Source organism: Rhipicephalus sanguineus, chromosome 2 (genome assembly GCF_013339695.2).
Source record: "Rhipicephalus sanguineus isolate Rsan-2018 chromosome 2, BIME_Rsan_1.4, whole genome shotgun sequence".
Lineage (NCBI taxonomy): Eukaryota > Metazoa > Arthropoda > Arachnida > Ixodida > Ixodidae > Rhipicephalus > Rhipicephalus sanguineus.
The window spans coordinates 124,716,196-124,744,007 of record NC_051177.1 but is presented as its reverse complement, the minus strand read 5'-3'; the positions used below and the strand labels follow the sequence as shown (position 1 = coordinate 124,744,007).

General features: G+C 44.9%; 1 protein-coding gene across 2 annotated transcripts in view; it reads right to left on the bottom strand.

Annotated features, from left to right (window-relative positions):
• The window catches only part of LOC119383629 (CD151 antigen), a 172,652-nt gene that overhangs the window by 132,534 nt on the left and 12,306 nt on the right, over positions 1–27,812 (bottom strand). The gene's annotated exons all lie outside the window — the stretch shown is intronic.

The following is a 27,812-nucleotide window of genomic DNA, read 5'->3' as shown; positions in this document are numbered from 1 at the left end:
CTATCGGGAAAATGGGGGCAAGCGAAACTTTGCGGTGTGTGATTGACGCACTATTTATTTATTCACTTATTTTGTTTATTTATTTATCGATTTCTTTTTATCGCATCGCGTAATGCTCCCTCCTGAATGTTCACTTCCTCCATGCCGGGGATCGGACCTTCATTCACGTGCTTAGCAGCGCGACACTTCCGTTGCTACAGGCAACAACGACGGTTACGCGTTCATGTCCAGGCAACAATGAAATACGGCAACGTCGAATGACAGAGGACCTCGATAAATTATCGCCGACAAACCCACGATCAGTTATTGGGGATACGGCGCGTACAAACGCATGGGACGGGCGCACTGTTGAGGACCGCATGCTCGGCGGCGCCAGGCTTCTCGCTTACGACGCCGCCAATGAAATATGCCAGTAATAAAAGGTTCGCTTAAAAAGAAAAAGACTTCATAAACTTGGTTCAGGTTGCTTAATAAAATGAATGAGGAGCAGCCAAATTTGATTGCAGCGGAAGAACGAGAGAACTGACACACACATATTCTTATCTGTCTATACAGTGTCAGCACTTCCGCGCATTAATTAACGTACCACACTTTTACGACTTCCTCTCCGAGTCCGCTATGCGAACGCACGTGCTGATAAAGGTTTTGAACTTGATCTCACGCCTCCTTCTAACCGGCGACACATGAGTGCGTGTGCGTCAGTCCACTGTCCAATGTCCGTATGCAATATACGTCGAGACAGAGAGCACTTAATGAGCTATTATAGGTTCGAGTTAGCGATCGTGCTCCAAGGTCCCGCTCTGCATGGTGCCCCTCCAGCTTCGCGCAAATTATCCACCTCGCGTCACTTATCAATGCGACGCGCTGCGTTATGCGGAAACGAGCCGCGAACACCGCTGCGCGGTGTGACGCCCGGTTTCGTCCGCGACACACCCAAATCACTGCCAGCCGATGACTTCGATGCAAAAAAAAGGAAACTGCGTCTGTAAATAGCTCCGTTGCCACCCACGGAGTCCATTCGCGTTCATAAGTGTAATAAGGTATACATTTTTTACAATAACTGCGAACCACGACGGGAGAGAAATTGTTTGAGCGGCAAATGGACATGATTTGCCACGATCCGTTAACGTCGCACGACACATTAAGGTCCGACGCCCGGTCTTTCAAAGCAGCGATGGGTTTTAGAGTTAGTGTTCAATTACCTTTCAGTAAATTGACCTAATCGGAAAGCTTTAAATATTCACTACTTCATATAGAAAAACACAAGCTTTACCTGACATCCCAGTTGTAAATATTAATATCAGGTTCACTTGCGCATTTCATACTTATTTGTATTTTTCATTCCTTTGCCGACTCCTCTGGAATCTCTTAATCCCGCAATCTCCATCCCTATGATGATGATGATGATGACCTTTATAAGTGCCTCACACCCACTCTGGGGGATTGGCCAAGAAACGAATAATTTAAAGAGTAGCATGCAGAGGTTATATCTCTGTTTCTTTGCTTTCTAATAAAGACTCTCTGTTTTAATAAAGGGTATCTGGTAATAAAATATGCTTCTCTAAATAATATATATATATATATATATATATATATATATATATATATATATATATATATATATATATATATATATATATAAATATATATATTTATAAATATGCTTCTCTAATAATATATATATATATATATATATATATAGATTATATATATATATCCGCTCTCTTTTTCCTTGCGCCATTTACTTCTCTTACAATTTATTTATATTGAGCTTCTTATCCGACAACTCGTTTACTACAAAAGACATTGCTGTCACTTACGGTGTCTACGGTTTAAAAACTAGTAACTGCTTTCCGTATGCTTTTTTTTTAATGTTTACTTCCTTATGTGTGTGCCCATGAAACTTTTGTGTAACATGTTTCATTTTTGTTTACACGTACACGTTGCAGCAAAAGTTTACGGGACGCTAAAGGTTCGAGAAAGTCGTATTCCTGCTTTGTCAGGGAACGTTAATTGCCTCCAATGAAACGCTCGAGCCTGTAGCAGTTCTTGAGACCTACAGAGTTAGCTGCGAAGATTAGAAGCGTCACGTACTAACATAGCACAAATTTGCGTTCGCCGTGTAGTCCACGTCTCGTAATATTTGGGCCGCCGTGTGTACTGCCTCTATAGTTAACGTTCGCGTTATTTACTTCTATATCTACCGTTTAGTTTTGCAACTTCCCTGTGCAATGCACAACTGCACAATGATAAATATAGATGAAGAAACGAGTAAACGAAAACTGTTTACAAGTGTTGAAGAGTTAAGGTAGAAAGAAAGCACGATTGTGAATAATCAAAACGATCAACTACTGGTTATCAGGGTATACGTTTTCACGACGGTCGCAATGCGCTGCCCCAACCGCTGCAGTGGACGGTCTTCACGCCCCGTATTTTTCCGTTCGGCCCAACGGTTCGGAGGCACGGGCGTCCTTCGCCAAGCCCTAATCAGTCGCCTACGGGCAACGGCGACGATTGCCGTTTTCGCAATTAGAAAACCTGGCGGCTTCCTCGCTGCTGGTCACCGTTATAGCCCGCGTGCACACATACGAAACACACCTGGCAACAACAATTGCGCGATCGTGATTTCCCTTCGAACTTAGAGAGCGAGGTTTTGTTTCTTTTTTTTTTCGTCGTTTCGTCGTCGCTTCCTTGAAAAAGAGGTTGTTATTGTTGTTTTGTATAACTTGCTTTTAAGGGATGAAGGAAGGGAGGGGCGCCGATCGGCTGCCGGTGTTGTTAACGCATGACACAAAAATGCGCCTCGTCCGCGCCCTAGCGTCTTCAACGCAGCGGCAACGTTTGGCACCGGATACCGACGAAACTGCGCACGCGATGCCTTATATACTGAGAAACTCAAGGTTTACATCGCTGCTCATTTGTTACGAGCCTCCTCCGGTTCTATGATAAAGCGAGCGAACCAGCTTTCTCGTGTTAAAGTTATGCCTTCCGGCAGTTTAGACACTAAGATCAAGGTCAAGCGGTGACGAAAAGTCGTAAAATGTATATATTTATACCTCTCTTGCCAAACAGAGGCTTATCCTGTTGCCGCAGTGGTGCTGCACGAGGAACTCTTTTTTTCTTTTTCCCCGCTTTCGATAAGCTCGCCCTGCGGTGACCGGATTCGCGCCTCGAAAGTTTACTGTCCTTGTAAATCGGAGTTCGCTTGTTGCATGTTAGAGGGAGGTGGGGTGTAGGGTCCAATGGGTAGTTGTCAGGTTTTCATTTAGGCAACGAAGAAAGCCAATGTGTGGGTACGGATAGTTAGTATTCTATAACAAATGTCACTGCAGCGCATGTAAAGACAACGGACAGACAGACCGATGAAGACAACAGCTGTGTGTCGGTCATGCGGATATTGCAGGCTGTAGCAATCACTCTAAGCGAAGCGCTGGTGCAGTCTCCGAGACGAAATGGCGCGCCTTTACGATTGATTGATTGATTGATTGATTGATTGATTGATTGATTGATTGATTGATTGATTGATTGAGTGATTGATTGATTGATTGATTGATTGATTGATTGATTGATTGATTGATTGATGATTGATATAGTTGGTGTTGGCAGAAGAGAAGCATGTGTGTGGTTGAGGCCACATTTCTAGAACGAAAACGGAACAAATAAAAGAATCAAGCTAACTTTATCTCGGCGCATATTTACTGGAACAAGGATACTCAGTCGACTGAATTACCTCATGTCGTTAAAGCAGAAATATTGGCTGATTGGAATGAACGCACGCTTTAAGTTAGCCGCAAAGATGACCGTGACTCCAGAGAAGCACACAGAATGTTGTGTCCGAGCGCTGTCCAACAAGTGAAGTTTTAGTGAACGGCACACACCAAAGGAATTCACCACCATTTTCCCGAATGCGACAGTAAGTGAAATCCCGGAATAAATACGCAAGTAATCGCCTCTCACAATTGCACGAAAAGGGTTAAAGTTCATGTACCAGTCAGAGATAGAAGAGTGATGGATGATCGCTCCTCTGTTTGTTGATGCACCTGCTAGCTTAATCATTCCATAGCTTCTCTTTGTACTACGTGCTCGTGGGTGTGTTTTATTTCTTTTTATGTTGCTCCGAATAACTTGTATTAACTCACTAAGTTTTACATAACACTAATTTAGAGTCCCCTTTTTTAGTGGTATGCATCCGTTGCATTGCACTGTAGATTGCGAATCCAAACACTGGTGCATCTCAATGTGCAGTACAGATGACCGTGCGTATGAGGCTAGGCTTCATGTCCTATGCTGAGCTGCTTGGCAAGGCAGAAGCAGTTACAGCAGGCAAAGTTGAGGAATATTAACTAGCTCTTACGAAGCGCCCAATATCAGTGTGACCTAAACGCATACATATTGTCTTCATGTAGGGTAAGCATTTTCTTTCCTTGCTTAATATTTGCACACGAATGACAAGGTAGGCAGAGACAGCTACCAGAATACATGTTTAAAAACGCTTTGCGCTACCAATTTCTCCATGAATACACGCGCACATATTGCTCAAACAGTGTACAAAAGCAGTACACGGCGCACGAGAAGAAAAGAAAAGCACACAAAAAAAGCGAACCAATCCGAAAGGAGCCACCAATGTTTGAAGCCGTCATAATGTGTCAGGCGCTGCGTAGCCTTAGTCGCTCTTTACGCCATTCAAACCCAACTTTCACAAACTAACTAACTAACTAACTAACTAACTAACTAACTAACTAACTAACTAACTAACTAACTAACTAACTAACTAACTAACTAACTAACTAACTAACTAACTAACTAACTAACTAACTAACTAACTAACTAACTAACATTTGAAACCATCTTAACCTTCATGCACGAGTTCAGTAAGAACACCACTTGGTGCGCAACAAACAACTGTTATTTTTCAAGCAGATCACACCAAAAGCTCCTCGAGGTGATCTTGTATGAGCCCACCGTTACCGCCTGAAAAATCCCAGCTTTTCATCGACACCAATATGTTTTGTTTTGTTTTGGAATTCCACACATTCAACGGGTGACGAACTGCGCACCTGATGAAAATGAATTGCGAACAGCATTCGCAAATGACGGCCGGCGCGAGGTGTCAACCGCAACGTGACGCGTTCCACAAGGTCGAACCGTGTTCGTTCTCCTATTACACTCGCGCGGTCGCACACACGACGCGCGGTCTCGAGCGTCTCGGGGCGTCCTTAAAAGAACGACTCCGTGACGCAGACAGAGTGTACGGCGTACGTGGCTTCTCGAGCCAAAGACGTGATAAGGGGTGCGACAGAAGGATGCCTGTCTCTCGCCGCCTCTTTGGCAGCTCGCACTGCCTACCTGGTGTGTGAAAAAAAAAAGAAAGGAAAAACTATGGGGGACGACAAATAGATGGATAGGGCCACAGAGAGGAGGTCACTTTTTGGCAGGCGACCGTTTTTGAAACGACGCCGTCCACCTCCACCGATCGTCGAGACGTGTACATATAAGCCTACACTCCTGGAGATCTCCTTGTCGAGCGGCCAGCCCGTGGGCAGGAAGATTCTTTACTTTCCTTTTCAGATGGTGACGTGTGACACGAGTATGTCGCGCCACCGTAGGTTCTTTGTTGTCTCTGAATTTTTCTTTAGATAAACAGAAAGAGAGAGTGAGACCGCGGCAACGATAAATGAAAGGTATACAGAAGGAGTAGGAGGAGTTTACAAGTGAAGTGAAAAGACAGGGAGGTTAGCCGTTTGTCAGGCCGGCTTGATACCATTTGTTGGACAAATTTGTTAAAATGAACAAAAGATAAAGACAGGAGACACAACTAAAAAGGAAAACAAAGAAGCAGAGAGAACAAAACAAAAATGCATGGAAATGAGAACCGCGTAGAGCACGAGACTGCACAAAGTGCACCGAGAGAACAATTTTCCACTGCTTTGTACAGGTTTGACAATCACCCTCTGTCAGAAGGATCCTGGGACACCAGCGGAGATTGCCTGTAAGCGCTGAAGGCGAAGCACGCGTTCCACGCGTTGCCAACCTTCTTACAGAAAAGTGGACTCTCTCTTACTATTTGTGTGTATATGGTGTATATGTGATCATTGTATATACCATAATCACCCGACACCTGGAGTAGCAAGCCAGACGACAAACCAGGCTAACCTCTCCGGGCATTTCATTAAAGAATCTTATCTATCTATACATTGGGGGTATAAACGCTGATATTTTATAATCTCAATCTTCTTTCTTCTCTTCCCCAGAGTAGGGTAGCAAACCGGAATCAGTTCTGGTTAACCTCCCCGCATTTCAAAGTCCACTTTTCTGTAAGAAGGTTGGCAACGCGTGGAACGCGTGCTTCGCCTTCAGCGCTTACAGGCAATCTCCGCTGGTGTCCCAGGATCCTTCTGACAGAGGGTGATTGTCAAACCTGTACAAAGCAGTGGAAAATATACACACAAATAGTATAGAGAGAGTTCCCCGCTCTGTATCACAGACGGTCGCCCAGTCCGGTAGGCTTCGTAAGAAACAGGACCACTTCTGTGGCTTGCTGTAGCTCTGGTAGATATAACCGTGGTACCAAGGTTATGTGGAACAAAGGAAGGAAAGAAGGAAAACGAGAGAGAGGAAAGATGGGGATGTTAATCAAGAGAAAAGTATTACGTGTCTGGTCAACAAGAGAGTCCAAAGAATACGGCAAAAAAAAAATAACTAGACGAATGTTGGTCCTTACGATAATGTAAATAACTAACGAATGTGGGTTGTGTACGTTTCGTGCACCCATGTAAGGGGCAGGAAACGGAAAGTTTCGATTGGTAAAGATGCAGAGCGTGAAACTGATACGCTGAAGACTCTCTCACTAAGACTGCCGCAGGTCGTAAACCTCGGATCAAGCTCTCCGGATGTTTTTTTTTTTTTTTTCGAGGAGGTACCAGACAACACTCGGCGTCTCCACTTAAAGATGTGTCCATATAGAAACTAGACGTGCACATGTGCGCTTAAGTTTTAGTGAACTCCGCTGCCTTAACGTCTTGCTGAAACGGCCCTCTCTAGATCCAGATAAGAACAGTATAAGAAATGGCGGTCGAATATTCGGAAGACAAACCACTGATTTATTTCAGGACCACTACGATGACACGAAAGCAGAGTGAGCGAAATGAAATGCCTTATTGCGCTCATTCATCAAGGCCCTAAAGTTTAAGCCATCAGCTTAAATGGTTGAACTAGGAGAATAAAACAAAATTAAACAAGGTACTGACAGTGATTCGAACATTCACGTCGTGTGCACTCGAATTCTTAGATATGTAATCTAAAGCCTGTAATATTTAAAAAAAAAGCTGATTGAGGTACCGACAAATAGGAAATTTATAGATCTGATGACATCAGCGAACTTCTTTGTGTTGCACTATCGCACAGCTTGAAGAGTACACAACATTAATCAGGGATTATCGGTAAAACAAGGACCGGACACAAACAAAACCAGATGGCACTTCAAAAGCATCCGACGCTGCCGTGGCTTGTCGCATGACTCGCTCGGATTTTGTCTAATGTCCTCACAAACTGGCTTTATATAATCTTTTAAGTATGACACCCGGTCGGCCCGACAACACGGTGGATTGAGTCTATTGCCGCGTCACCGGCGAAATATATCAGTTTGTAAGGGCGTCCCGCGGTTTCGCTATACGACATGTCGCGCAGGTCTGTCAACTATCGATCAAACGAAGGCAGGTTAGAGTGAGCGAAACAGAGTTCTCGATTATACGGGAGTATAGGGTGAGCGCCTGAAGCGTGTATAAAAAGAAAAAAAGAAAAAAAAGAAAACACGGATCAAACGTAATACGCAGCGACATTCCTCAGCAGCGCAAATCCTCCTATCAATTTACTTTCCGTGCCTTCAATCTCCAGGAATATAAATCGGTATTAAGTCCGGCCGGGGGTATCATTATCGGACTGCATTAGAGGCCCAATGACCGCGTTGCTTTTCCGGCCACCGTTGGTTGCATCGACGCACCAGAGAAAGAAAAGCATATATAAGAAAACATATATTCCGGTTGCCCGGAATAATAACCTAGTAGCGTAAGAGTCGGGCAACATCATCTAACACAAGCCCTTGGGAGCAATGCGATGAGCATGCGAAAGGCATGCGAAGATGAAGAAGTGGGCGACGAAAAGCAAAGCACGCAGTAAAGAGGGCCAGACGGGGAGCAGTGCGTGCGCCGACTCTCAAGAACGCGAGGAAGAAGAGCATAACAAAAACAGCATCCGGAGTGCAGCGACGTAATAGAGCCTTTCCATGCAACCCTTCGGAGACGCCGCTTAAATCTCTCCCTGCTTTCTCCGTCTCTATACCCCTGATTCTTAGGCCATTGCGTGGCGACACACGGACACAGCGAAAGGCTCCGAGGGTTAATGACACACGCTCCCTCCCCCCCTCCTCCCTCTCCCCCCCCCCGCCCCCCACTTGCGGATTCGAAAAGTTGAGCCGATCATGGATGCGTGCACCGATACTTTCCGATCTCGGGCAACGATAATGGGTTGTTAGACCGCGCCGCTATTTATACCACGGCGGCGCTGGCCTCACTGGCACAAATACTCCTCGGGCCATCGCCGAAAGGAACCCGACACCGCTTTGGGAGCTGTTGCTGATTTGTGCGGGAAGAGAAAAAAAAACTAAACGAAAGAAAAACAAACAGGTTGGCGGCAACTCTTCTTTACGGCCACTCCATACGGCGCAAATAATAATCCCTTCTTTTAGATCTCTAGCGGCCACCCTTCTATAGAGGTTCAGTGGAAGCCTGTCAATTTTTGCTGGGGGTCGCCGATAGAGTGCAGCCGCGGCCGGACGGTGCACCGTCGGCTGCATGCTCTTCAGCTGCGCGTGGGTGGGCCGCCATAACAAGCAGAATCGTCGTGAACTCTAATCGTTCCAAGACTTCCACATTCGTGCCACGCGCGCTCCCTTATGAGCTCCATATAGACGAAGGTGTGCGATACCGCCTCCAACCACAGAAGCGCTATATCGCATCATATAGATCCATTTCCAACGAATCGGCACGCGTGCGCAGAAACCGAAGCTCAGGGGGTCAGAAGTTGAACTGAGAAAGAGAGGCACGAAGAAAGGGCAGCAGAGGTCATTAACCAATCCTGCAGCTATAGTCTTCATGTATTCCTCGCCGGAATATAAAGAGATCCGGAAAGGTGAGAAGAGCGGGGACTACAGAAAAGCTAATGAAGCGTTGCGTGGTTCGCATGGGTGCCCGTACCATCCCCGAGGTGGGGAGAGCGCCAATTAACGTTCCCAGAAGGTGAGATGTTCCTAATACGCCGGAATCGGAGTCCGACCCTTTCCAGAAGCGTCGACGTATAAGCCACATTGCTCTTCGCCGCACGCCGGCCGCTTAAGCTTCTTCGAAATCCGCGGTGAACAACTCCATTTCACGCCCCCGTCGTTCGCGCCACCGAGTATAAGAGGAGAACTGGTTCACACGACGCGGGGTCAAGTTGGGTTAACCAGCAAAATGCAAGAGAAGTTGCCAGGAAACCACGGCAGTGGCCGAGCAAGTTATGTACCGAGCGCGTAGTGCACGAAGGGTTGGTTGGTGAATGCGAAGATAAATAACCACCTGCACGATGCGTAGCATCAGAAAACACTGATCGATCACGCTTCCCGCTTTCCTGTGCCACAGTGCGCGGAACTGAGCCGTCTCGAGATCCAACAAATGGGACGATTTGTTACCCCGCGTGTACCGTAAACACGCAAACATGGGCCTTTCTAACGCTCGCGTCACACCCTAAATTACATAGACCGATGCTTTGACATTGACCCCTACCTCACTGTGGGATCACGAGCAAAAAGCCAAACATAAGCGGCAATAGGCAACACGCCGCAGTATAAGATAAAAGTGAAACATAGGAACGGCCAATTGGCACGAGCATTGACTCGCACGTCCACGCCGAAGGTACGTAATTAACTACACGCAGACTTCGAGTGAGCACCACGCAGCTCACAGCTCACGAAGAGAAAGTGATCGCTTTTCCCCCGCAGCTCCGGATGTCTGCAGAAATGTCTGCTCCTGCAGGAGACCGTCGATCCGCTTGGATGGCTTCGCGGCCTACGAAGGTCGTCGCATTCGTTGAATGTGTGACGCACAGCTGAGGGGATACTTTATTAAGGAGGAGGAAAATAACGAAGAAGACCAATTTGAATTCTCGCTTTCCCTCTTACATCTTTCGTCTTTGCTATATAAATAGTCTTGACCCGGTGCGATGACCCCTAACTCCCTTATCCGATGCGGGATCACAGCGGTCCGTCTCCGGGTCAGTAGAGATGCCAGCATGGTTGACGAAGTAAACGATCGTGCCGTGCTTGGTTATAGTACCGTGAAGGACTGAGACGATGTATATAAAGTTAACTAGTTTTCATAGACTACACTTGACACGAGTACATCTTACCTTTCCTATAGCTTACTGGCACCCTTTCAGGTGACCAAGGATAATTCATAGCGAGAAAGGAAACAAAATAAACATTCAGATAATATCAACGGTGTATTGAGTTTTCACATGCTTGTATCTTTGTATACCAGATTTAGGGGGAACGAATGTACATTTTACGGAGTGTGAAGGAGTATGTCTCGACCAGACGAGTTTCTCTGCGATTCGAAAGGTTGAGTCGACGCACGCTGCGCACGCGACGTTAAGCGCTGCGGCCTCGCACGATAAGCCGACGCTTAATGGCCGAGTAGGCACGAGAGCTATAGACTTACGAAACTGCGCTTCGAAGTCGATGAACCACACCTGACTCGACAGGTCTATATAGAGAGTGAAGATGTAGCATAAAAACAGACGCAGCACTCCAATTGCAGTACGTATAGAGAAGTCTTTAACCGCAGAGAAAGTATGTAGGAGAAACGAGCGGCCGGCAACCCACGCATGAGCCACACATATATATTCTTCACTAAGGAATGCTGTTGGCCAGTTACGATTGTACTGTACGCATCTCACCGAACAAATGTTTGCCGACGTGCGATTGCAGCAAGGATAAATACACCCCGGTGAGAGACACTTAGCGTGAGCGAGATCTGCTATCACCGAAGCCGTGAGAATAAATGCGTTCTGGATCCAATGCCAGCCGCTGCAGGGGCAGCGAAGGTGTGATGTACGTACCCTCGCAATGAATTTGTAACTGCGGGTAATTTGTCAGCGCCGCCGGCTTTATACACACTGGACGTTGCAGCTGGAGTCGGGTTGTGCCAACATTCGTACGATGCGATCGCTATAGTTTTACCTGTTGTCTTTCGCACCCCATGCCCGCCTCTTTCATTAAAACACACGTTTACTCAGGTCCGTCACCTTTAGCCAGGTGGGCTGGGCTTTGTGTATCTACTTACAAGGAGTTTTGCGTCACACACTGTATAGTTATTCATAGGCTTCATCTTTTTCTTACGTCTTTCTCCATCATTTTTTTTTGCTTTACTTTGTACATTAGAGGTAAGGTCTCAATCGTAACGCAAGTCACCATGTGGTAATCATGACCGAAGTATCTTTGGTCCAGGCGGCCACACCGCCAAGGTAAAAACAAAACAAATAGCAGTCTGTGGGAAAGTTGAGAACTCTCGAAAACAACACCAGGATGATTTGTTACAGTGATTCGCACGCCTTTCCTAGAGAGGTGTTTCTCAAACACTGAAAAAGTAGTTTGTGGTAGCTTTGTCTCTTTTGTAGACAAGCTCTCAATCTGAGCTGAGCGTGTGGGCTTCACAACTGTAACGCAGGTTTGTTTGTGTCTTTTTCTTTATCTGACAATATCTTTAAAATGTGATGAAGATACAACCACGGCTCGCGAAAAACATCAGACTTGGTCGTCATCACGAAGTAGAGAAACACTTCTTCTTTTTCTTTGTCCTATATGCGACCTTATTCTTCGGGTGAGAAAAACAAACGTTCAACTAAACTTGCTCTGTACCCACATGCCGGTTCCTGCGGCGTTATGTATATAAATATGCCAGACCTCGCGCTGTGGCCGCGCGTTTTAAGCTTTTGAAAGGACACTGACTTCACATTTTTCATCGGTCGCAGCATTATTTTAACCGCGTGGTTAATAACTAAACTTGGGACTTCAGGGATTTCTTCTTATACCGAGTTGTTTAGCTGTAGTGTTGTTGATTCAGTATCGTAAACACGCAGAATTAGATTTTTGAACTGCAAGCCTCCATGCTGGCATATGTTTAGCGCGAAAATGAGAGAATGTATCAGAAAGGAAGACAAGGACACCATTACAAACTACCACCTGTCCAATCTTGAATGTGTTTTTTTACTTGTATCTCCGAAGGTAAAAACTGTTATAAAGATGTATGCTCCCTCTCTTATTCTCTCTCTCTCTCTCAATGCGATACACCTTAAACATGGTAATTATTTGTTAGACTATTAATACTTTATTACGTGTTCATTAGTGGCCAGTTTCGATTGATGCGTTAGAATATCTTGGCCCAGACACACGAACTGCCTCTAGAAGGTGCTGATACGTTAGGCATACCCAGTTTCAGTAGCCGTTACCGCATTTATTATTGCGCTTAATGCAGTGACAGCTGCTGCCACTGAACCTAGCTTTAGGTTGTCACGTTGTAGTGACGTTGAAGAACTTGTCGTGCTGTCGCCGTCAAAAAGCAAAACAAAATGCACGCGTCATAATATAAATGCCATGACGTGTAATATACTAGTTATTCATTATTTTATTTTATCTTATTTTTTTCAACGCAGGCCTGGTTGCATTCGAACCACTGTAACGCCTCTCCAATACACTATTGTACTGCTCTTTGTGCAAGCGCACTCATGTTACGTTTTACGAACGCATTATATTTTACAGGCATTTTTGAACACATTTTCGTCTCACGTGTCCAAAAATTTTTGTCTCACGTGCCTAAAGAAGTAAATAAGCTAGAGCGGCGAAAGCCGAATGGTTTGCGTTCTCTGAATCTCCGTGCATATATGATTACTCAATGGTCACCGTTGACTACGGAATACTTAACTGACGTGATAGAAAAGAAAAAAAAGGCGATTGGCGTCCACGATTTACTGCGGATTACAAAACCTCTGTACGCTTTGCGCTGATGAGGTGCCCTAAGAAACGCACACGCGCTCTGTCAGGGGTTACGTCGAATGCTTTTGCCGGGCCATTAGCTCCAAGTTCTAAACATCTCTCTCTCATGATAAAACACAGTACAACCACAAGTTCAATCACAATGTTCATGGGCGAAGCAAGCGACCCTGACACGGCGAGTAAGGTCTGGAAAATAATCGTTCCCATATAACGAACTCTCCAGATAACGCAGCTTCCATACATATGCGGCCAGCACATTTTTTGTACGTTGAAACGTGATGTATTGCGCCATATGTTATGCCGCCAGAGCCCGTCGTACATCAGTTCACTGCCAAGGGTACAAGTAAACACTGCAGACCCCTGCATACCTCTGCGGTGAGAAACAATTCCCGCCTATTGGAACGAGTTTACACACGCTGCAGGTGAATTACTGGGGTGTGCGAGTTTCGACATCCCTTAAACAACGAGTGTAGGCGTCTGGGAAAGGAAAAGAATATGAAAAAGATCTCGCACTGCATGATTAGCAGTTTGCCAATTTCTGGCTACAAGCGAAGCGTTGTTTTTCGTCCTTGCTCACCACCGGGTAAATAAGGGGTACTCTTTCTTTCACAAAGTTTTTTTTTTTTTTCCTGCTCCTTTCCGCCCAGCGCGGCGTGCACAAAACAGTGCCGTACGTTTGCCAGCTTCGGGATAAGAAAAACGCCGCAATTTGTCTCTGCGAATGAATAATAAATGAAGAAAATATGAAGAAAACGCAGAGAATAAAGGAGCCGCCGACGAATGCACTGATGGTACGCTGGGAACGAGTAATTTGCGTCTCGCCTGCGTCTCAGCCGCTGTTGTTGTTTCACCGACGCATGCGCAAACGCTGCAGTACTTGCTCGCTGCACGGGAGAGAGTGTAAAACTCGCACGCCCGTCAGAAAAGAACGGAGGCTCGCGTGGAAGTCGACGAACTGCGCGCGCACGCGCGAGCCGGTGAGTCGGAAAACACGCTATCTAACCACAGGTTTAAACGCAAAACACGCGAGGTTGAGATCGAAAAATAAAGAAATGAGGAAGAACGAATGAACGGAAAACGCTGTAGGAGGCATTCCGAGAAGATAAGTATGCGAGGCCTCCGAAGCAGTGTAGTACGTACGAATACGCGGCGTATTACTGCGTATACGTACGGATGTTGAGCAATTGACGCGTGGTGGATCATCAAAACGCTCGCGTCGACGGAACGGCAAGACTGACATTGAAAGTAGGGGGCGGGAGATGACGGCGAAGTGGAATCCGGGCACGGGAAGACAGTCTCGTCGGTTTGTGCGACAAAAACAAGCGATTGTTCACGGTACGCTTTCTAAATTTATTTTCGTTGTGCGGTAAGTTGATTCGAGAGATGCTTAAGCTATGGCACAGACCGTACTCGAGTACGTACTTGAGAACTGAAAAGAAACAAAGTAATGCCTTCGTTTGGAAACGATGTGCTCTCAGGAAAAGAAAAAGAATGAATTTTTTCGTGAACTCAGACGCTTTTATTTCTGTGAAATCCTTATGAATTTTCTAGTAGCTTCGTGCTACAAACGCGTGGATGGCAATCCTTTACCTTACTTAACCCTTCCTCTAGATTCCGGAGAGTTGATTTGTCGTGTTCAATGTGTTATTACATTTCAAACACTGAGATGCAGGGTGTGGTAGCAAGAACATATCAGACAACTTCACAGACTACGCATGTAATTGACCGAAATGTGCGGGCAAACGTTCACAAGAGCTTGGTTTACGAATTCTGATAGAGATTATGTAGATATGAGATAGACGTTGAACATGCAACTCGCCATACCTATGAAGACCAGCCGCTTTATTGAAACAAGTCATGAACTTCCGATTGACATAATGTACACTTTATGCTTTTTGTAGACGATAAAAAGAATCACTAGCCTCGTTTATTTCGTTCGGAGACTGAAACACACAAAACGTACTCTATTACAGAGCAAGATAAATTGTACCGTAAGGCATTTTTCGCTAAGATATACATGTTCTTAATGAAAACTCGGGTACATGGCTAAAGGAAAACTTGTTAGACATTGCAGCATGTGTAATAGAAATTCTTGAGTAATCATTATTACCTGATTGATAAGATTTACGTGACATCGATTATGACATAGGGCTTTATTTACGTTACCGTTACTCCTTTCTTCGCCGTGTTCTCATGGCTGTTCTATTCGTGTTCGTGAGAACTGTGCTTTCCAATAACAAGAGACGTAATTTATACATTAACACGAACATTGCAGTTTTGTTAACTGCTTAGAAGCACCTCTTTTTGTGCATTTCTGGTGCCTATGGATATGTAAGCTATGTAACGATAGCCCTTTCTTTATTGTTCCTCTGACATTTTTTTTTTTTCGAGCGCCTCAGCGAAATAAGAGCTTCGCTGGTGGCCTTGACTACTTTAAATTTTCTGCGAAAGGGCGCACCATATAAAAACGCCACTGTCTCCTAGAAATTCCACGTTAAGAAAGACAAATAAAAACAAAAGAAGTCAGCGTCGTATGTTTTGAAACGGACAACGGAAAAAAAAAAAGAAAAAGAAAGAACCGATATGAATATCTCCTTTCACTCGAAGACTGATGCTGTCATAGACTGATAAATCGCTCACCGTTGCGACAAAGTTCAGCATGATCTTATGCTGCTGAGTTGCTGACGGCGAGAAGGCTATCTTTCATACAGCGGATGTTCGGGCGGCGCATGGCGGATGTGGAAGTTGACTGCGCTTCGTCGCGATGACATGGTTTCGACGGAATTGAATGCGATATTCACACATTTTTTTGGAATCACGCCTTCGAAAACGACCCTTCCCTTGTAGCATTCGACCACGGGATGATGCGTGGTCGTAGGATGTGAAAAAACACGCTTCTACATTGCCACTCTTTCTTTTCTTTCTAGCAACTCTTCCACGTGTCGGCTGTAGGCTATCATTCAGGGAATTTCTCCCGAGAGCTTTTTGACCGCAAGCAAATAGGGTGTCGCCCTCCGGAAAAAGATATGCGTGTGTGCAACAAGCGAAACGCACACGACCTCCGTAGCACGACTCCCTATTTATAGTCTCTTTGCAGAATGACGGTATAGCGTTGTGGACATTGTAGACACGTGCGGTGAGTTTGACTTGGCGATAGTGTGTCTGTCGAGTAACCACTTGCTCAGAAACCTTGCTGAAGAGCTCCCGACATCCTTCGCAAAAACCGTGGCTAATTTCTCGTACCTTTCGCTTCGGGGAAGGGTCGCAGTCTGCGTATAGAAACGCGTGCAAAGTAAAGTGTCCGTGCGAAAAAAAGAAAAGAAAGGCCGAGTACCGTTTACATACAGAAAACACACATTTTCGTTGAACCTTAGTTGAAAGTGAAAACCTATTACCTCTACCCTTTTCTTTGGCTCTCTGTTCGCGCTGTGAAAGATGTCAGGATCTTTAGTTTGTAATAGTGAGCACACTATTTGCTGATTAGAGGTTCAGATTACATACGAGAAAATTGTGTTCCAGTGGCCTTACATATTGCAATACTGTTTTGCGTGGTTTCTTCAATTAATATCTGAAAAAAACGGAGGAGCTGTGGCCGTGACTTCGTGGTGACGGCTACCCTTTTTCTCTTCGTATAAAAATAAAAAGTAAGAAACGAACAAAACGATAAAGTTTTGCGCTCGGTGAGTCCAAAAGTTCTCGCTCCAACAGGGCGCGCTAATGTTAGGCACACACTATGCACTACGTACACACGCCTTGTAGTTCAGTCAATACTCATCGCAAATAGCAGTGTCTTCAAACAAGCGTTGAAGCAATTTTATTGCTTTATGATGGACCTTTCATAACTACGAGCCTAATATTTGACAAGTGAAAAGGTTCGCTCTGAGCCCGATAAGTGTAGCTCCTCTTCTACACTCTCAATCAGGTCCTGGATAAATGCTGGCTATATCCAGGAATCTAGAGGGAAAATGTCCTGTTTCCTGGCTATATCATAGCACTTTAAGCGGGACCTGATTAAGAGTGTAGTCGCTGCATATGCGCTCTTATGCGAGTGGAGGACGCCGTAGTTGACGTCCGTCAGTTTAAACATTCAGACTTTCCTCCATGTCTTCCTTGCACGCTTTTCATAGACATATAAATGTCAGCTAGACCACCGTTATGAGAGAATTCCAATGCCATGTCTCGATTAACTCATGGCGTTATGCAAACCTCCTGAATTTCTTAAAGGCGCCTAAATTTTATCGCAAGTAAAATATGGCATCCAATACTCATAGGGCTTGGTAATAATGGGCCTGTAGTTCAACTCTGTAGACTTTCTGAGCCGCTCAGACTTCGCCCATTGCTCGAACAATGCCGCCTACCCAGCTCAGAGACCAGGAAGAAGCAAGCCCTAAACCAATACGGTGAACACTGCTTCTTCTTTGCATTGTTCTGGCCACACTACCGATGGCATTTTTGAGTGAAGCTGAATGTTAGGGCATTCCGTTTGTTAGCGAGCAGAAACGTATGTGCGACAGAAATTGGGAAAACCCCACCACTCAGCGCTAGTCAACTAAAAATGAAGATGGGAACACACCGGTGTCAAACACCAACGTATGTGTCACACACAAGACAAGATGACGCATGTCACGGCAAGAAGATTAACGCTGCTCAAATGGAAAATTTTAAAAGAGCATACAGTAAATTCTAAAGGGGCTTTCTGGACAGATATTTCGTATTTAGTTGCAAGGTGTTTGATAGCCTACGACTCGTAATTTTGTGCCACCTCCGTCCGTGTGCTAAACTGATTTGCTGGTCATCCACCTTCAGAGAGTGGAATGTTTCCTCAATTTATTATTAGCAGACAGGCACTGTTCACGCCATTACATCAAAGGAAAACAGACGCGAAGTCTCGGTAACTTCCGGAGCGCTTATACGTCTGGTAAAGGATTTTTTACCATTTTTTTTTTTGCCCCAACATATTTAACGTTGGCACTTTTACTTCAATTATTACGTTGTTCGGTTTTGTATTATTGCACTTAGAACGAATGCATAGTGTATGAAATTCGCGCAGAGTGAATTTCTCGTGTAAAATTCCCATCTGTGTAGAATTCGAATTTAAATGCCAAGAGCTACCCTCGCGATGAAACCTGGAATTTCTCGCGCATGCTAGATGTTTCGCACAGGTGGGCGAATTACGTTCGCAATGAAGCCAGCCAGAGAACAGCGGAGACAGAATATAACGAAAACGGAGAAATTACCTCGGTCGTGGATTTATTATATAGGCGATAAAAGCGTCGTACTATCAAAACATGTTTAAAGGCAACCTCTGAACAGTTAAAAAAGAAAACAGTGAAATCTCTCCTAACAGATTGCTTGTCGAGCAAGAGATGCTATCATATAACAAGAATAACCGGTCACTGCATGACCTGCATGATATATATATATATATATATATATATATATATATATATATATATATATATATATATATATATATATATATATATATATATATATGTGTGTGTGTGTGCGTGTGTGTGTGTGTGTGTGTGTGTGTGTGTGTGTGTGTGTGTGTTGTGTGTGTGTGTGTGTGTGTGTGTGTGTGTGTGTGTGTGTGTGTGGTGTGTGTGTGTGTGTGTGTGTGTGTGTGTGTGTGTGTGTGTGGTGTGTGTGTGTGTGTGTGTGTGTGTGTGTGTGTGTGTGTGTGTGTGTGTGTGTGTGTGTGTGTGTGTGTGTGTGTGTGTGTGTGTGTGTGTAAATACATCCACAATCTCGAACAAAACATGCCAGTTTTGTGTTCGGCACTTCGCAAGAACGTTTCTTTCTTTGTGCTTTTGACGGCAGTTATATAAAACCGGGAGACGTTTTCTATTTCACTCATCCACTTACGTGATGGCACCTTATTACAAATTGCGAAGGCTGAGGAACGCGTTCTTTACTAAATGTTTTCGTCGTTCCGAAGTGCACGCACTGTATAAAGGTGGCAAAATTGTTTAAATGTTTTTTCACAGTGAGCTGTAATACAGAGCACAGTACAACGCACCGCTACCCGCGCGAACAGCGTAGAAGAAATCGCTGGGATACAAACAGTGCTTCATTCGTAAATAGCAAAAGAACGAATCCAACATCTTTTGGCACGAGTCAAACTGTTGACGTCTCTGTTGGAGCAGTGCCGGCGCAGGGGCGATCGCGTCACTTATTTCTTTTTTGATCGGAATACGCTCAGAGCGTGCAGAATATGGCGTCTAGAAACGGCAAATCCATTGATGGATCGGCGCTTCTCGGAACGAATATAGAAACTGATTTGCTGGAGCCACCAGAGATAGAGAAAGATGAGAAATTAAGATATTTCGGTGGAACGCCATATATACATGTGACGTATAAAGGCAGTGATGTCTGTTAGAAGCCGACGAGGAAGAGGTGGCTCGTGCAATAGAATAAAAGTATGACGTATGAGCCAGGGCCCGTCTCTCATTCATAGCGTCACACAAGTCGACAGGATGAAGACCTGGCAGCCACTTCATCAGCCACGCATCATCAACGTTCTCAACAAGACACCCTGACCACATACGGACCATCTGCGCACATCATCGCTGCATACAGTGACCAGCTTCATGGCAGCATCATCAGCAGACCTCGACATCCCGAAGTACGCAGGATCGGCGGACGATGGACCCGTCCAGGACTGGTTCCACCTTTTCGAGGTCCACGCTACCGCTGCATCATGGTCAGAACGGGACATGGTCAAAAACTTCAACGACTACGTCACCGGTGAGGCCTTCCGCTTTTACCTCACGCACATCTTCCAAAACAATGAATCATGGAACAAAATCAGGGAAGAAATGATCACCCGATTTAGAGACTACAGTGAAGATTCGCCTGTAATCCACCATCTGGAGAAATTTCAACTATGCCATCGCAGTCCAAGCTCTTTTCCCAAAAGATCTAGACATCCATCAGATTTCCATTCTCCACGAAACTCGTCATTTACGTCTTCACTCCACCGTATGACACGAGGCGTTACTGAAGCACCCGATGCCTTTGATTCTTCGCCTCGTATACGTAGACCACCGCCTGGTTATCCTTCACGCGGCTCTTCAGTTGCTCCTAACGCCTACCAACTGCCTGATAAGGTCGCTGCGTTCACGGTAAGCGAGCTGAAGCATTGGGAGAATACCCAACGGCCTCAGGATGAGCCCAAGAGGTGCCTTTCGCAGCAAGGTTCTATTTCAATAGTTCCGCAGTCTTGCCGAAATTCGCAACTGGAACCTGATCAAGTCATCTCCGCTGCGGTATCGCCACCCAGTGCTAATGCACCCGTGAGTCGAAGCAATGCGGAAGTTTCCGATTCACCAGATCCTGCGCATTGCCAACTGCCAGAAGCATCTATAATGAACGGCATTTCAGAACCATCTGGGGAGCTTTCTGATCATTCTGCCACACTACTTTCATCACCAGATAAGCCTTTCAGCAGAGCGCCAAGTGCCAACTGTCTACCGATCACATCAACGTGCAAAGAAAACCAGACTCGTGCTCCTACGAGAGGCCCACGTCGCCAACTTTCGCAACAAAAGCAGCAGTGTCAACAAAAGCAACTCCAAGAATCTCATAGACTACAACGGCTACGCGAACAAGAACATCGACGAACTAATACATCGAAAGCACACTTGCGGCATAAAGGAGGTCGTCAGAAAATACACCGACCAAACCGACGACAAGTTCAACATCTGAGACACCTCAGTCGCAGGATGAACCGTAAAGGAAGTTTTCTGCGCCACCGATCAAGACAATTGCGACAACACCACAGAAAAAGACAGAAAAGGCGCCAGACAATTCCCTTCTATTCTGGAAGCACACAGCCATCACCCCATCAGCCTCATTCAACGGGCCCACAAAGTGAAAACACCGCGTCTCTACCAGTCACCACAAAGCGACGCCTACGGCATCTGAGCTGCCGTCTCTACAAGGTGCTCCAATACTATTCATTTGTTACATGTCTACCAAATGTGTCATCATTAGTGTCCACGTTCAAGGCACGCTTATGTTGTCCCGAACGCAACAGCCAGCCTCGCCCACCAGAGCTCTCCTTGATATCCCCGGACGGCTGGCCTCCTCTGTGAATCTTTTTGTGCTAATTTCACGGAACCCCCTTGTGACATGGAACTACTCCGCGTTTTGACATTTTAGCTTTAATACTCTGTTTGCTCATGTTTTGTAGTTAAACTCGCGCATTCTTTCGGGGGGAGGGGGAATCCTGTGACGTATAAAGGCAGTGATGTCTGTTAGAAGCCGACGAGGAAGAGGTGGCTCGTGCAATAGAATAAAAGTATGACGTATGAGCCAGGGCCCGTCTCTCATTCATAGCGTCACATACATGTATACCGGCACCACGCTGGGTTTCAACGCTGACAGCGCTCAGAACGAATACGCAGGCGAGCGATGATGAATGACGGCGCGGAGAAGCGATAGCATCAACGGCAATTTAGAGAAGCTGCCGCGCAGGAATGTCGAGTGTATGATTCTCGACACGGAAAGTGAGCATGAGACTGCAAGGGAATTGGCATGCGCGCCCGACAGCTCTTATCTCACGCTTTTGCCGGATTACGTCCTCGTGTAGGTTGTAAGTAGTTTTTTTTTTTCTCTATATAGACATCCCGAGTCTGCATTACGCGCTAATGTTTCGCGGGTGCGCTTTCCTGTTGATTGTCACCACCAGTACAGCTCGCCAAGAGCATCGGAGTATATCAAGGAAGGACGCTTTGTCAACCATAACCCTTCGGCACGTTGCGGACTTCCCAGCTGTCGAGCGAGCTGATGTCTGGTGGTACGACAATATTAAGAAGTGAGCTTCGGCGAGCTTTCCTAAATTGACAACGCATGTACATCAAGCACCGAACTTGCCGATATTTTCCTCTCTTCTTTTCCGTTGGTTTGTCTTACTAGGAAACGTGTTTTTTTTTTTCTACAACTTTTTTTTTGCTAGTTTGTACTTCTTGCACCTATTCTCCATTATGCCTATAGTCCAGAACCCACATTGCATTGTGCCTGACACATTACACAGGCCTGGCATGTGTTCCTAGTTGTTCTGCATTGGATCTGCCTGCAAACTTCGCAAGCGCAGACAACTAGCCGGGAGTAATTGATTTTAACTCTAAGTCAAGCGCTTTCTCACTGTCACCGAAACAAGTTGTGGCAGATTTTATTTTGACTTGCTTTCCTTAACGTACGAGACTTCGTGTCTAAGTAACCCTTACGACCTTCTTGTGTATCGGTATGTGATTGCACGCTTTTGCTCCTTTATGTAGTAGTTGTAGTAGGAGATGACCAGTTGACATGCCAACAATAGGGATACGTTTTTGTGAATAAGTGAAGCAGATTGATTCAGCAACTACCCTGTTTGGTATTCATGGTGTGCTTTCGGAAGGTTTAGAGTTACAATATACTGCTTCTCTTTCTCTTTCCTTATTGGACTCTGGAATCACTCTCCACTCGTCCTTTCCGATAAGCCTCGCCTCCGAAGTCAAGGGCAACGGTCCAAGGCTACCATTTTGAGGAGTGTTTGTTAAAGACAGCAGATAAGTCGACATCACGAAGCGTGAAAGAAGTAGCACGAACAGGCACAAGAACTTACATCCGACATCAATTAGCAAAGCAAAGCCAAACATCTTTGTTAGGTTAACATATCAGTCAAACGCAGGTGAGACCCTTGACCGCAGACTACAGGTAGGAAAGTGGTTAACGCAAAACGTGCCAAACATTATAAACAGAGAAAGCACGACATGCCAAGGACCTCTGTCCGTCGATAACCGATCACTTACGATAAACGTACGAGGCGTTTTGCATCGCGCTTTCGAGTTTCTTCCCAGGTATTTAAACTGAGGTCAAGGCTTTTCTTTTTTTCGGGCTTTCCTGATACTGATATGCACAAGGCATAAATATTCTTAGTTTTTGTTTCGAGGATAAAGTTAGTAGTACACGCTACCCGTGGACACTTTTCTTAAACTTGAAGCAGAAATAAATAAATAAATAACTAAACAAACAAAACGAATAAATGAGCTCACGATGGTAACAGCTGCTTCGTTTTTTGTTACAGTATCTCAAAATACTAAAGCCATAAAATAAAAGACGTTAGAAGATCCATCAATTAAGGACGAGGAACGCAACCAACCGGAGATAACGAAGTCCCGATACAGCGAAACTTTCAGTGCGACTAGAAGCACTTGAGAATTAGCTTTTCGCGATGAACTGACAAAAGCTCAAGCCCGAAATAACTTTATATTTAGACGAAATAAGGGGAGTGTTAAGGTATAGACGCTGGCAAAGCGTGTGTTAAAAGTTCGTCAAAAGTATTTTCAAACATTGCTTTCTATCTGCGTAGAGGCGTTATAAAATAACGCTTACAAGAGAGAGAGGGGCAGAGAATCATGGAGAATCATAGAGAAGCACAAAGGAGTGTATCTCTCTCTCTCTGTCTCCCTTAAATTTATAATGCATGCTATCCCGTAATTAAGAACATTCTCGTTGGGGCAGTTTTGTTATTGCTGCTTATTTGAAAACAGTCTTGCTTCTCAAACAAATTGTCTTATACACTCTAATAATAATACAAAAAAGGGCATGTGTTACTCTTTTCGATTATCCCTGAATTGTCCCGTATATGACTCTCGTAAAGAGAAGCGTTAACTCCCTTAGGAGAGTCGTGGGATCCAAAAGAGAGTTAACGGATCTCTTTAAAGAGAGTCATATACGTGGTACATCAGGAGTCCACGAAAAGGGCAACACATACTCTTCTATTTTGTATTATTATTAGAGTATATATATATATATATATATGGACGAAATATTAGCGATCCCTTGATGCTGCCGCACATTAATGCCCATTACATAGAAACTAACCGTACAAAAAAACGTTTCTGCTGATTGTGACCCCGCGACAAGAAATGCATCATGCCCACTCACACTTGCCTTTTATTTATGCGTGTAAACCTGAGACAATAGGCTGACTGCACTAAAGCCGGCTATGCCAAAACCGTCAAATCAATACTACAGTGAAAACTAACCAAACAAACGATAAAACAAATGAAAAACACTATGTACCGGTAAGATATGGAGCGTCAAAAATTCAGAAGCCCTTGCCGGGAAAATGGGGACGAGCGAAGCTTGGCCTGTGCATGCCTGGCGTACTACCTTTCTTTCTTTCTTTCTTTCTTTCTTCTTTCTTTCTTTCTTTCTTTCTTTCTTTCTTTCTTTCTCTCTTTCTTTTTCTCTTTCTTTCTTTCTTTTTTTATTTATTTGTATAGCACTTCGTAGTGCTCCCTGCTAACTGTTTGCTTCCTCCATGCCAGGAATCGGGCCTTGATGCACGTGCCTAGCAGTGCAACAAGTCGGTTGCCGCAGGCAACAACGACGATCGCGCGTTCATATTCGGGCGACAATGAAATGTAACAACTTGAAATGACAAGTCGCCTGGATGAAAGATGAGGTTGCCATATCAGAAACAGCTGATCGCCAACAAGCCCACGATCGAGAGAGCATCACTTATTGGAAAACGGCGCATACAAACACGCGTGTGATTGGCGGACCTTCGAGGGCCATTTTTCGCGTACACCGGCATTGCTGTACACTTGCGGGAGCCGGGTTTCTTCGCGGTCATGCGTACAACGTCGATTTGTGTGGCAGAAAAAGCTTCGCCAAAAAATCGAAATCAGAATGTACACGCGCGCGATGTGAAGCGTAAAAAGAATACCTCTGCCGGCAGAGTTAGAGACGTATATAACTTCCGTAACACCGTGCGTGGAGTCCACGTAAGTATTTTTCGTGTGATCAAAGAAAATGTGACCATGTGTCTGGTCCGTTAACGAATAAACTCAATCTAAGGAATACTAACAATGATATCAGTTACAAACTGCCTTTCACCTATCTTGGTGTCGGTCTGCAAAGGCAATGTTGGACGATTTCTGGCTTGTTCGGAAGTAGCAAAAAAAAGAAAAAAAAGGAGAGAGGTTGGTAGGCACGAAACAAACCGGCTTCACCTATCAAGCAACGAAAGAACACGAAAAAACAGAGTCAGCGAAGGCCACAGTGTGAGTCAGAAAAAAGCTGTACAGGACTCGGTACACGTACGTCCCGATAACACAACGCGCGGTTTAGAAAAGGAAAGGTTGAACGCCTTCTGGTCAGTTCCGAGGTTAAGAAATGAAGACGGAAGGCGTGAACGTAACCAGACAGAAGGTTCTGCTAAGCTCGAAAAATAAATAAAATTCAAATTCAGCACGGAGACGTTTCTAGCATCTGAGCAGTGTCTGAGGCAGTGGAGCGCTAAAAAAAAAAAATCTTGAATTTCTCGAAATCTCAACCGAGCTCAGGCAGTCACATTAAGAATGATTCAGACCAAATCATATTCCACACATTTTATTCTTAACAAAACCGACAGGGATTTTCCCGCGCGGTGTAAATGTGTCGGACACGCTCCGTGTCCCTTTGATCATATGTTCTGGCTGTGCCCCAACCAAGGGGCTTCGGATCTCAACAGTGAGGACTGGAGTCGGCGTATATCCAGCGAAGTCCTCCAAGATCAACTCCTGGCCGTCCGGAGAGCTCACGACGTCGGGAAAGCCTTCTTTGGCCTTCCGGTGCCTACGTGGGCGGAGCCACCGACTTATCCTGGGGGCTTAAGCCCCCAGGATAATTTCGCCCTCGGACCCTTGTTTCTCCGGACCAAAATAAAGTTTTTGCCACGCCATGCCATTTCTATCGCGAAGTCAACAATGCACGAATTTCGAAAGAATCCAACAAGTCGATGAATATGCTAACCTTGATTTGTTATTAAGGTCAATTCGCACTATAGATGATCTTGCGGGGAAAAGCCGCCTCAGAATAATAAGACACCACTGCATCGTATGAGCTTTGAATACGATTTCACAATTTTCGAGGCCGGCGAGCATGCACCCTACCAAAAGCATAATTTGACAAGCATCAACACACGCTTTGTGGTTATGTTAAAACTCCCGATTGGCGTGTGTTACTGACATAGAAATGTGCGTGAGCCTAAGTCATGTCCCTACAAAGAAGAGCTCTGAAAGCCCTACGCGATTTCTTTGTGTATGGTAAAAAAAAGCATCCAATTCATGGAGCATTTCGTTCGTAACTTGTATATGGTCGCTATCGTCTGGTCGTCTACACTGTCACTATCCGAATTACGAGGACTTTATTACTCTGAGAAGTTAAGTGTTAAGAGCATTTTACTGAACCCAAGCACTGATTAATTTCGTTTCTTTTTGTTTAGTTTTCTTTTGTTTCGCACGTTTGAATGATCGTGTGCAAACACAGAGTGTTTTCTTTTCATCTTTTTTTTTCGATTGTTGGTTATCTATGAGATGCAACTGTTTTCTTTTTTCACTCTCAATTTGCCGGCAAGACAATTCATTTGGTTTAGAAACTTTTCATACTGTTTACTGTGAACTCGACTATTCGACTATTTTCTAGCGCAGCTAAACGCTGGTCACGCTCGCCACAGCTCGCGCTCTGAATCTGCACGATGAAAAATATTTATATACTTGCAACTTCGTGTTATGTTTTTAGCGTAAGCAGACGGCTTAGGTTATTTTAAATTTATAAATCGCCAGACGCGTCATCACATCTTTTTTCTTTCTGCGAATATTTTCCTCTTCCTTTCCACATTATACCATGCCAGAACTTTTTCGGTAGCGAGCTTCTTAGTAATGCGAACTTTCACGTGTTGAAAAAATGAAGTCAGAACTAAATTTACCAATAGCGCGTTCTCTTTTTTTTAATTTTTATTATTGTCGAACGAATTGCATGTAGCTTACTGCGCCTCTCAATGGCGTCTGATGCTCCTGTTCTCCGTCGTGTCGAAAACAAGAAAACGATCACGAACTGCAATTATGCTAACTACTTAATGACATCGTCGAATATAATGCGAACAATCCATGCGCAACGGCCAAGAATGCAATTTTCCGCGCCCAGCTGAAACGAAACGACGCGACTGACCCCCAGTGGCCGGCGGCGCAACGCGCCAGGTTTTTCGGAACGAGTTTTTTGGAACGCTTCAGAGATGGCGCGGCACACCATAAGATGACCAAAAGCGAGACGGAGACTATGCCCGCGTTAAGAGCACTTTTCTTTTTTATTAGATGGCCCTGGCATTGTGCCATCTTCGCACAAAATATGAGCGCAATTAAGGTTCTCGGATCGTTGGTTTTGCGTTCCATCGCTGTTTGGTTACGCGTGCAATTTCCGATTTCCAGTTTCAAAGGGCTTTCAAAGACAAGACTGTTAGCGCTTATTAAAGAGCATGCTAACTTTTTTTTTTCTCGTATAATCACTTCCACAGTGACATTATCATTTCTTTGTACCTGCTAACATTGCCACAATACTTGCATCCAGGTTAAAGCTACTCACCACGACCGCTCGTTTTGTCGCTTGACGATATTGTACCATGTCTGTACATGTTCAAGGCGCCATCATAAGAACCATGAGATGTATTCTATTGGCGTAGGCAGGTTTATGATCCTTAGGTTGTGACTATTAGGCTGTGTCCAGCAAAAGAAACGAGCCTTCGATCAATACCCCTCTGTTGACCTTGCAACAAAGTGTTCGTGATTTATTATTCTTGTAGACCACCTGTCCTGTAATTCTAACTCCTAGAGGGGTCTTTAATGGCATCTTCATGAAATCGCACTGGTGCGCACCGGGGTGCACCGGTGCACCCTTTCGTCCAGTCATCGTAGCG